Below are 12,749 nucleotides of genomic sequence, written 5' to 3'. Positions count from 1 at the left end.
CAGAACAGGAGATAGAACACATTGTCACTGACAAAAAAAGTGCAGTCGAACGCATAAAGTTGTGAACGCACAGATGTTGGAGTTTCTGATGGACCTCAGAGGTCCACCTCAGAACCCTAGCTGAACCCTCATGGACCCAGACGGGAGCTTGAATGATTGCTCAGTGATACTCACTAAGCTGGAACCGACTCGATCCAGAGGGCAAACTCAGCTGTTGACTTCTGTTCAGTGTCGGCCATTTAAACAACAGCGCTGATGGAGGCTGAGACATGCTGTGACTCACACCAGAAGACCAGACAGGACCTGAACATGTGGCATATAGAGCACCACTGAAGTGCCACAATGTCGCAGAACTCGTCTGACACCGTGATATCTTCAGGGTTTCTGATGAATAAACGTGAGCAAAGGTGTAGGGGAAGAGGGTTAAAGACACATTTAGGTGTGATGAAGGAGCAGAGACTGGCGGAGCCAAGAGCAGGCGACAGACCGATATTTTTGTGGGCAGGCGTGAATGAATCCTTCTATGCAGGCTGAATATAAATATCTGCCATTTCCACATCATAAATATCATCTCGGCTTAATGCGCTCAGCGGAGGGCTGGAGCTGCTCAGTCCTCTGGGGGGTGGGACAGACGGAAGGATGGCTCGGGCTTCATCCTCTGAGGAGCGGCTTCATCCCTACAGCAGGTATTGGTGCCGGTCCCACTGGGCCAGATGTTCCAGATGCCAGGATGGACAAAGAGGGGCATTAATCATCTTCTGGCTGATGTCTTCCTCACTGCTGACGCGTGCCAGCGAGTGTGTGACGTCCCTGACACTCCGTACCCTTCCTGACTTTTTTCAATTACAGCGAGCGGCGAGAAGGTGATCCTGTGGGTCCCACTGTCACGCTGCCGCTGAAAATAGCAGATTCCGGTGGCTTCCATCTCTTTGATCCACTTTGAACCGAGTGGTGACTCTGCGGTGCTGACACGTGGAGGGGTGAGCTCATTTTTCTGGATGTCAGGCCTCGTCCCCTCTGATGAAGCCGGCGGCCTGGAGGCCTGGCGCAGAGGTGATTGATGAGAGGAGCCAGCGTCTGATTTCCCAGAGCCGCCGCGATCTGACAGGTCCTGATCATCCAGCGGACATGTGAACTGGACCTTCTGCTCGGAGCCCTGGCAGGTTTCATATTGAAGCAGCTCTGACCACTGCGAGGCGGCGGGACTTGCCACTCTGACTCAGGTCTGGCTTCTAAAAGTGATTGTCTCTCTCCGACCTTCTGCTTGACTCATCTTCATCATCCTCCCTGGTCACGTAAACCTCACTGTTGCCTTCCTCTTCATCTCCACCACTCTTGGTCCAAAACTTGCTCCTCTCTAAACAGTCTGTCCTCCCTACCTTTGTCTCCAAACTTCACCACACGTCCCGTGACAAGATGGTTTCTGATCTTCATCTCCGACACTTGTGACTCTTGTGTCAGAGCTACTGCTCATCTGAGGGTCATCTCCACCTGTGCCACCTTGTCTGCACCCACCTCCTCGCCTCTTTAAATCTGAATCATCACCCTGTTTGACTGCTCCCAAATACACGTCTGTTGTCATTTTCTCTTCTCCCTCATCTTCCTGCCTCCCTCTCATCTTCTGCTCTGTCTTGCATCTGCTCAGCTTCATCCCTCATCTCTTCAGCTCATACCTCTACCTCTCCAGCTTCTCATCCAACTGTGAACTGAGGCTGAGAACCATTGAACTGTATTACACACGAGCAGCATCTTGATGGAGAGATGTGAGTGGATAGACTCCTCCCACATTTCGTTGTCCAGGGACTTTATTTTTTGCTGGCATTTTTGGAAAAACTCTCATAGCAACAGAATAGTGCTAAAGAAGGTCACATCATTTTATTCACGCCCCACTTTGGTGCTTGATAATGCTCCTCTTCACTCCACCAAAAAATATGTTGCAATATTTCCTGATGACTACGTCTTTGTGGCAACACAAATTTATATTCATCCAAAACATTTGGAACACTGAGAGGGAAGGATTTTGTCCCTAAATAAACCCAAATGTGACCTTGACTTTTCTCACTAAGCTACTTTTCCATAGTGATTCCGTGTGTGAAACCGTGAAAGTAAAAACACAGACAAATGGCTATAACCATTTTTGAATCAATTCTCTGGAGCCTCCTAGACACAAACCACCAAGGCACCAAAACACATCTACATCTACAGAGAACGGTCACCATCCTTGCCGTCATGCATCTCTCCACAACTTGAGCCATTCAAGACAACAATGGCCGCACAGCTCCTCTCCAGCCTCCGCCTCCTCTCTTTGCCTGGGTGTGAGGTTTCAAACCGACATGACTGCTCTCGTCCTGGTGGCCCAGCTGAGGCAGCAGGATCACCATCACCGCACACACATGCCATGGCAGACTCACCAACACAGAGGAGGCTCGGCCAGCCAGAAGAGGAGTTAGGACTCGCTCACTCACTGTGACGAGTCGACAGGAATTTTCTCTGCCATCTGTTTTCAGACTGATTCGCTCTGTGTGTGTCCAGAGACTGTCCTCCATCGCTGCTAGACACTGGGTTGCGTTTGGCAGATCAGTCCCATCAATGGATGACTTCCTTTTTTCTCTCACAATTCACACACAAATTAGCAAACGTTTGCTGAGCTGAATTCAGAGGACAATTAGCCTAAACTTGACCCCAGCATTAATCTAACTCAACCCCTGGTCCAGCTGTGTCCAAATCTAGCAGCCCAAACCCTGGTTTCAGCCTTCACTCTCCATCACCCTGATGCCACACAGATTTTCTGACAGATGCCGGAGGGACCGCAGGAGACTTGACACGAGACTAGGGCTCACTCAAACTAACTGTAACCCTCATGCTCACCAGAAGAGAGAGAAAAGATGGACGCGCTGGGCTGGCAGGCGTCCCAGTCTCTGGTCCACCAGATCCCAGTCATAGAGTCTATCGCATTATTCTCCAATTTCTGTGCCCTCTCGCCCTCCGGACCCCTGGGCCTCCCCCTGCTGACGGACTGTTTCCTCTGCGGCCATCTGTGGTGATGAAGGACATATTGGAAATCAAATCAAGAACAGGAGGAAGGTGAGGAGGGCAGGTCCTGCGGCTCCTGACCGGCTCCTCCAAGACCAGCAGCCACACACACACACGTCACACTTTACAGCTGCTGACTGGATCTGGGCTTGTGGAAAATGGTTTCCAAAATAAACCGAAGTCGAGGTTGGCATTTCTGTGTTCATCATTTAAGTCATCTATGTGTGAGACGCGTGCGTACTTGCTGGCTTTCCTCACCTCTGGGTGGAAGCCCCCGTCTGCTTCTGTGCGCCGTGTTGTTGAGAGTGTCAGGTGATTACACCAGCAGCCTGACAGCTTCATGAATCATGCAGCCTGAACAAACCCACCAGTCTCCGGTCAGTCGCAGGGTCCAGAGGTGGAGTGGACTGAAGGCTGAAGTGGATAATTCACCGGTGCGGCGAGCGTCTTCTGTATAAATAGAGCGACATGACTGCTCCACGGGAGAGCAAGGTGACCACTGGAGCAGCCAGCGGGAAGTGAAGGAGCAGCGGAGGATGGAGGCTGATGATGAAACGTGTTAAAGTGTGTGTCGATTACGGCGACCGGGTCAGACGATGGCACCGGCGAATCCTCTGGCCGACCTTCAGTGTGGCGCACGGATGAGCGCCAGCGCGGATGCACAGCTCACCTCTGGCCGCTGCCGTTCGCTCGGAGGCAGCTCTTTGTCTTTCTGCTGACAGAGTGAAGTTGATGGAGCGTCCTGCACCTCCAGTTTCACGCCGCAGAGCGCAGCAGAACTAATGCCAGGCTCCAGCCAGTCGGACTGTTTACACAAAGAGCTGTGTGTTCCATGAATTCAAATGATATCCGTGGTCCCACGTTGGTCGTCTTCCGCTGACGTGAGAACTCACCAAGCTCTGAAGCTGGTTCACCCCACCTTCAGAGCTGCCTCACGATGGAGTCAAACCTGCGACCCCTTTGCTCTGAGGCTGTCAGGAGCCTTTCACTTTGATTGACATGCTCCCGAGTTCCCTGGTTGTTCATGTGAGACAGCCCCTGGTCTGAATCAGAACCAGCTCATGAGTCCAGAGCTGAACTAGCCATGCAGTCATCAGGAGTGACGGCACACACGTCTATGACTGACCAGCGAGTTTCAGACTTGATGAACGACTCACCTATCTTCTGAATGTATTCATTTGTGGTGCTGTGACTCAAGAGTTGTGAGTCCTCACTCATCAACTGAGGCATGACAAACAAATCCCCACCTGAGAAGACTCATTTGTCACATTCATGCTGGAGGCTTGTACAGTAACATATGCAGAGAGGGAGAATTCGTCGACAGGAAGACGTGAAATGGAAGAGAAGCAGATATTAGCAGTTGCTAACATTCATGACTCACCCAGCTGCAGCTCCTCTGAAGATTCTGATGGACCCAACAACACCTCCACCCAAGTCTTTTGTTGCTTTAATAGGCTTCCACAGAAGATAAAGGGCTACAATTGTACCTCTCTGATCCGCCATGTTGACTCGCCACCGACGTAAGACCCGCCCCCATCAGACTGATCAACTTTTTTAACTCCTTTAAATAAGCATTTTCAAAAAACTGGTGGGATGTGAACAGTGCAAACAATCTTTGTCTAAAGTGAGTCACTTTCATGTCACCAGTTCAACTCACCTCCTGAGACGGCTCATTCTTCACATTCATGCTAAAGACTTGTTCACAACTTGATGAGCCAGAGTGAAGAGGTGAACTGGATGAGTCATTTCTGACGATTCCCACCTGCTTTGCTTGCTGGTGAATGAGATCGGACCAGCTCATCTTATTGAAAGACTTGTTTTTCGCGTCACATTCAGTCACTCGTGTAAATTATGCTCTAAGTCTTGGAAGGTTCATAGTCTACTACTAAACTGGAGATGGAGAGCGACTGAGGAGTCTTCCAAGCAAGACCGGACCTGAGCCAGTCGTTTCTAGGGTATTTTTAGGGAGAACGTTTGCATCGTATATGCAGAGAGTTCTTCGCTCAGCCGAGTCATTCCTCCCTTTCATATCAAAGACTGTCAGCTGGTCACTTTTCTCCCCAGTGCTTTAGCAGCATAAGGACCATCTACACTGGGGAAATCCCAAAGTAGGTGAAGTTTGTTTTCTGCTTCTTTTGTCAACATGTAGTGAAACATGACTCGTAATGTCAGTGCTCCCTTCCGTCAGTCGATCAGGACTGAAAGGGTCCTTAAAGAGGTTGTACAATTGGTTCTGCTTTTGTGTGGGTGAAACCAACTCTGAAGAGAGGTTCCCTCTCACAAGTGCTCACAAAACAAGCTCATCTTTGACGAAAATGACTCATTGTTCGCATCACATGAATGTCAGCCTGCTAGTCACTTCCACTGAATCTTGGCTGTGAGGAAAGCAGCTTGACTTTTTTAGCAAAAGACGGGAGGTGAACTAGTCATTTCTATGTCAGATGAGAAGCAGCGTGTGGAGCTGGGACCTGGTGAAGGAAGATGACTTGGCCGCTCTCACAAATGTATCAGTGATTGACTAGAGATGGAAGCTAGCCCACATCTGTCTCGAGCCGTTGCGTGATTCAAGTCGAGCGTGCACGTCTCCTCCCCCTCTGTCCTTGGCAGAAGTCGGACTCACCAAGACCGTAGGAAGAGAAAAGCCACGGAAGCAGGCCGATGGATTGGATTGGACAGCGCCGCGGCGCCGCTGACTGCAGCCTTGATCTGCGGGGAAGCTGGAGATAAAGGCAGGTAGCAGAGCTCATCCTCCCCTCCTGTAATATCGCATCTCCAACACAGCTCTGGCAGCGCGTTGACAAGCATGTGCTGGAAGATGGAGTTTGGCTGGAGTCCCCGGAGGGAACACGCTCTTGAAATGATTTGTAAAGCGGCGAATCAGCCGTGTCTTGTCGAGCCAGATAGACAGCGAACATATGTATGTGTGCTGGGCCTTGTAATCAACACATGGCGCTGCTGCCAAGCCACGGCGGCCCGTCTCCCGCTCGCTCTGTACTTCTCTGGAAATTGGGTAAAACACAACACAAGCTGATCCAAATTACACACATGCACGAGAGTGTAAACAGGCTCTGATGCCGGCGCCAGCAAGTCTGGTTTCACTTCTAATGGAATAAACCAACGGGAATTGGATTCCGACTCAGTTAAACACACACACACGCGCTGGCGATGTTTAACTGCAGCCACCCCTCACGCTCTTATGAAGCTAAAACCGACTAATTCGTTTTATTCTCTGTCTCACCCGCTCTGATCCAGGAGGCGCCTCCAGTGGGTGAGACGTGATTCGTATTCATCCGCCGTCGTGACGGCGCTGAGAGAGTGGGCGACGGTGACCCTCCGGGCGAGCGCGGACCCCCACGCCTCCTCGCTGTCACAACCGCCGACAGCTGCTGTAATTACAGTTCAGCCGCGCTCATCCTGTCGTCGGAGGAACGTGAGGATGACGAAGGCACGGACCACAGCTCCACAGGTGTTCAGCACACAAGACTCACTATTACTCATCTATCTAGCAGAGATCAGCTCCTGAGTCCTGATCCTCCCGTGGTGGGAGCTCCAGTCCATAGCTTGCAGGAGGCCGTGTCTCTTTCAGGTCACCTGCTGATGTCTCAAATATTTCAAGAACCCAAGTGTCTGTCTGGAGAATTCTCCTCAAGAGGATCAGAGGTCTGTTTCTCTTTGTTGCTTTCATCATAGAGTGAATCCACTGTCGCACAACAAGCTCTTCCTCTTCCAGAATGACTTGGTCACGTCACGTTTAAGACTCCTCACGCGCAGGCCGTCGCCCCTGCCCTGGACTGACGCGTCCCGTCCTCTTTCCCGTGTTGACTTCCTGTCAGTGGCTCCTGAAGCCTCCAAGCAGCTCCTGAAATGTATTAATAAGATTTACATAGAGATGCGGCAGAGAGAGTCTCTCTCCGAGCAGTCAGAGTGTTATGTGTGTCACCGGCCTGGGGGGCCACCGGGGAGAGCACAGGGCGGCTCCCTGGAGGCCCCCTGGCCTGGAAATGACACGGAGTGAGGGAAGAGCCCCCACATCCCAGAATCAGTCATCACATCTGCAGGAAGGACAAAGATGCACGGCCTCACCGCGGGCACACACACATTTCATTGACTTTCATACTGTCCCCAGCCTCGCAGACTGTTAAAAACACATGGCTCACCTTAACCAGGACTGTGGACCAAACACAAATCCAGTCATAATCACCCAGTTATTTTGAAGTCTTCATCCTCAAATTGAGGCTTATCCTTTTGGGGACCAACATAATCTAGACGTGCTTCCAAGAATTGGTCCTCACAAGTGCAGATAAACCAGGTACATACACTCACTCTGACACACACGCTGTCACTCCACATGAGCTGCACAGCTGGAGATGTGCAGATGGTTGGACCTTCAGTCGGAGCCAGTCCAGGTTGTTTGCTCCATGTTTTCATCTGTGTTCCACCCACACTGGAGTCTTCTTAGCAGCCTGATCGATCAGTTTTGTCCCAGTCATGTAGCAGCTCTTCACCCTCAGCTGGGACTCTGAAGATCCATGGAAGTTTGGAGAAGGCAGCCCAAACCTGTCATCATCACAGTCCTGACTCTGTCGGTGTCAGAGTCTAGTTTTCTTCCTGGAGATAGGTTGGACCTGAGGTGGAGTAGAGGGCGTTAGGTTTGGTGAGGATGGATGGTCCTCAGAGAACTGTGGAGTGCTCTGTCCGGGTTGGAGGTGAGACCTTTGCCTGGTGGAAAAGTCTTGTTAACAACTGAAGGACAGATGGAGATAAAGAAAATGGTGAGCAACTAAATGTGTGAAAACAAAACTTTAGGCCTCTGAGGCACATGATGAATTCAAGAACTTCAGAGCAGTTTGAATCTAGCGGGGGGTTTCGACCAGAGGTGTGTAGTGGTGTAAAGTCCAACCACAAGGTCCATATCTGGCCTGATCCCAACACTGATCCGCAGCTACCTCGACAGCCTTTTGATGGCAAGACTTTTGAGCAACTGCTGCCAAAGCCCTGGAGGTTTGGCCCGACAGCACCAGGGGAAAAGAGCCCACTGTCAAACAGGCCGATTTGAAAATCTGCTTTGAGAACGCGTGGAAAACATGGAGCAGAGGGAAGCGGGCGAGCTGCAGCCTCCCCCCCCGAAAAGCTTCATCTTAATTACCCTGTAAATCCGATTGGCCGTTTCTGCCAGGAAATTCATAAACCGCCGCGCGATATTAATTACTCCGGCTGGATCCAGGCTTTATTTGATATGCAGCAGGCGCGGCGGCCATTAGCAGCCTCGCGTTTCAGCCGCGTGTCAGCGGTAATCAAATCTACATGTTGACAACAACACATTTGCCGATCAATACGGGACGGGAGGCGTCGCTTGATGGGGCATTTTAATCTCCCCGCCCCGGTGTGTGTGTGTGTGTGCGTGTCTTAATCTGTGTCAATATCCTGTTAGCGCTGCTCAAACACGCCGCTCTATTAATTCCCCGCTAATGTGCCCGTTGGATTTCCTCCTTTAAGGAAGCTCTTTTGTGTCGCTTTGTTTAGAAAGACGGCAGATTAAGAGGAGTCAAAGCTCATTATTGCGTGGTTGTTTGGCGAGGCCAGGCGCGCAAGTCTGTCAGTGGTGCGAAGTAAAGCCGTGCGCAACACTTCAAATATGATCCGGAGACTCGGCGCCGTGGAGGGAAACGCAGTGAAACAGGCAGAAGATGGAATGAATGCAGAGGAGACAGTGGGAGACTGTGGGGCGTCATCAGTGGAGCAACACTGACATCTGCTGGAGCCCGAGTCTGAAGCGTGCTGGAGCAGCCCGGGGCCCCACACAGGCTCACCACGGCCCTGGCTCCCAGGTCAGCGGCAAAAGAGGAGAAAAATACCAAGACACTTGTGTAACTGTGCGACCTACATCTGGGAGGTCAACATGTTTGTTACAGCAGATGAATTCAACACTTTCTTCTCTCACATGGACAAGAATTTCCACAACATTTTAATGTTTTATTTTCTTTCTTTTCTGTTTTTGATCTGCATTCGGTCTTTTTTAACTCTGCATGCTTTTGATTTTTCTTTTCTCTGAGAGCAGCTTTATGTTGTATAATTCATATTTTTAAAGATTATTCGAGAGCTATTTCTATTAAATTGTAATGCCATTGCTGTTGTCTTGCCACAGCCTTTAAGTGATCTTCTTTTTTTAGTTATACTTTTATTATATTTGTCATACATTAATTCACACAATTTGAAATCTATTATTTAATCAAATCTTTAAAATATTTTTAAGTAATTTTAAATTATACATTTCTTTCTCTGATACATTATGATTTGCACCTTTATTTCAATAAATAAATAAAAAACAGTGGCATTTTTTGTGTTTGAATCTCTTATGTCTAATTTTACTGACTTTCCACTACTCCATGTTTATGATAGTAACTTTTTGTATTTCTTTGTCCTGTAGTCAGTTCAATTACTCTCGATTTTTTTTTTAAAGGTTAATATTGTTTATTTAATTCTCGTGCCATTTTTTTTTTGCTGTTTATTTTATAACTAAGGAAATCCCTTTCTCTCACTATTATAATGTTATGCTTTTTTATTTACACAATAATACAATAAATACATTGTTTTGTTTTACTCTGTTTTATTTTAATTTTTCTGTCATTGAAAAACCAAAATGTTTTGTTTCTACTCCTCCTTGCTCTCCTTTTTTCTGCCATCAACATTTTCAGATGGTGAGTATTACGATTGCAGTCCTCCATTTTTCTTCAAAATTAATTCTGATTTCGAATATTTGGATGGCTTTCTTTGACTCAGTAAGTTCTAGTTTTTATTGATTTTATTTTTTCTATTTGATGATATTTGACGCCAGTTGAGCGATGTTTCAGGTCTGCTGTGAAGGTCAGGTCTTGCAATGGTCCATAATTCTGCTAAGTAACATGGGAGAAGTAGAGACAAAGGTTGTGTACATGAAAGCTAACTAAACAAGTCCGTCTACACAAACACTCATATGTCATTTGTATTCAGTTGACCAGGATGGTGTTGCTGTATGTGTGTGTGTGTGTGTGTGTGTGTGTGTGTGTGTGTGTGTGTGTGTGTGTGTGTGTGTGTGTGTGTGTGTGTGTGTGTGTGTGTGTGTGTGTGTGTGTGTGTGTGTGTCTGTCTAATGGTGACTTGGCTTGGTCGTCCACACTCTGGCACCTGATCCTGCTGGCGCGGCTCTTGCTGTCGTCTGATACGCCCAACTGGCTGAATGTCATGGACACGTTGGACTGAACTCTGGCCGGGAACTTCCCACAGCCAAACTGACCCGTGATCAGCTGGCAGAGCAGCCCGGACCACAGACTCTGCAGGGATCCCCCAGTTTTGTCCTGTCGGTCTTGGAGACACTGGCATTGTTTTGTCACCCATAATATTATTCTGCCATGACTGAGTGAAACAATGACCAACACATGCTTCTGCAGATGGAGGCTGAATCCATGAGTTGACGACCAGTGTGTGTGTTTTGTGAGTGACGGCAAGGGTCAGCGGGCTGCTGTTGGACAGAGGCAGTTCAGGGGTCGAGTCCACCACACACAACTCGTAATCACGAGTCACACATGTTTTCACAATGACTTGACTGCTGCTTCTCTTTGTGTCTATAATGCAAATAAATAAAAATATTCTCTCGGTTTGTGGATAAAAAAAACAGGGATTTATTTTTTCAAGCATTCGATTTGAAATTAAAATAGGAAAGTAGGTGTTAAAATCATCGCTTTTAAATATATTTGAAAAAGTAAAACAACATTAATGTTATATGTATAATGCAAGAGAGGAATTTTCATGATTTATTCCATTTAGACAGACATAGATAGATAAAGTAAATCAGTCCAGCAGCATCTTATTTGACGTGGATGCGCGGATGAGGTTTCATGACACAGTGTCCTAGTTTTCAGAGGCCATTAGATGGCGCTCTCTGTCCCATAGTCCGACTAATTCAATGAAATTTCATATCCTTTGAAACCCAGACCACTGTTTCATGAAGCCTCATTGTCGGTTCATAACAGAAAACAGAGTCGGTGGTTCGACCATGTAAGGTAGGAAAGGCGCTCACATGGCTAGGATGCTAGAATCCTGGCTCTGCTAGCGTTAGCATGTTAGCAGAGCTGTTGAAAAGTTGAGCCAAGGTAACGCCGCTCACCTCTGATGCTGGAGGATGACGGGGTGAGTTTATCAAGTGTGTGCTGATGTGTTCGAGGGAGAAATGCAGAGGGCATTTTGTTCAAACGGAGTGTATTCAAAGAGCAGCCGGTTTCAAAGGCCGACAGTACTGAGGGCACTCGTGTTTGAACTCTGTTTGCCACTGAAGTCGGCCTGGAAAAGAAAGACTCCTGCAGTAAACTCACTGCAGAAGGGAATAGGAAGACAAATAAAGATGGTGGAGGAGGTGGACGTCTGAGGAGAGCAGATCACTGGATGACCAGAGAGCGGGAGGGAGCTGGAGAACACCAGCCCGGGGCGATGCGACGTGCTCAGTCTTCAGAAAGCAGGAGTGAAAACCTGCGGCGGGACCTGGGGGACGCGACCCCCTGCGCCACACGGTGCCCGCTCGTGCCAGCCCAGCTCCCATAATCAACACACTCCATCAGCCGCCCGGCCACAGCGCCCGAAGAGAGCATATTAATTATAGATGTGTGTTAAATGACTTTCATTACCGGCCCCGCTCCGCGGTCGGGGCCGAGACGGGGCCCATGATGAATGGACCGGGCTTCGCTTCTTCTCCCCGAGTAGTGAACGTCCGCTCACATCTTCATGTCCTCTTTGTTCTCCCATTGTTCTCTTTTGTGGTTTTAATTTATTCACCTCAAGTTTCTTCCCACGGGATCTTACGACGCCACCAGTCGGTCTCAGGCGGGAACTTCGGGAACACCTCGCATCACAGTGACCTCCGACGCAAGAACCTTGACAAAAAAATGAAGCGTACACCTTTGATGAACCATTTGATTCTCTTCACTTTATCTCGATGGCACAGCTAGAATCGACCGCGGTGAATATAGCAAAATAGGACAGCTGCGCTAATGGCTGCGTTTAAAAAAAAACTCATGAAAGCTCGTGTCATTTGATGACAAAGTAGTACAAGTTATTACGCCGACTACTGGAAGATCGTTGGGAAGTGGAGGTAACAGGGTCCTTGAACTCAACTTTGGGTGTGTGAAAAAAACAATGGAAATCGCCTTTGTGTATTTTGTTATCGTAGGTCGGAGGCAACATCGACCCCTGAGGGTTATTGTATATAATGGTAGCAGCTGAGGCCCACTATCTAGTGCTCGCAAGCTAATATGTTGCTTCATATTCCACTTTTTCAACTACAAACTTTGACTTTACAGTTCAAAATAGCATGAGTAGCTAAGGCGCCACAATCCTCTTTCCAGTGCAAATGTGTCTGGGTCAAGGTGAGCCATGTGTTTTGGACGATTAGGTTTAGGGTGAGAGGCTGGGGAAAGGGTTATAGCAATGAGCCGGCCTCAAAAAGAAGGAAATACAAACGTGTGTGTGTGTTTTTCAAAGCTTTACTTCGAGACACCAGTGTTTGCTCAACGCCCCACACCATTCTAATCTCTGTGGCTCTGGAAATCCATTTTATTTAAAGATTGTCACTGTAAATCACGTCAGTCATTTCTATAGGCAAAACAAGTTTAAGATACTTTTACTTACTATTCATTGAGTAAATGAAACTTGAAATGAAGGATTCGACGGCACTTTCAACGGCAAAC

Source organism: Synchiropus splendidus, chromosome 6, assembly GCF_027744825.2.
Source record: "Synchiropus splendidus isolate RoL2022-P1 chromosome 6, RoL_Sspl_1.0, whole genome shotgun sequence".
In the NCBI taxonomy this organism is placed as follows: domain Eukaryota; kingdom Metazoa; phylum Chordata; class Actinopteri; order Syngnathiformes; family Callionymidae; genus Synchiropus; species Synchiropus splendidus.
Note: the sequence above shows the minus strand (reverse complement) of the source record.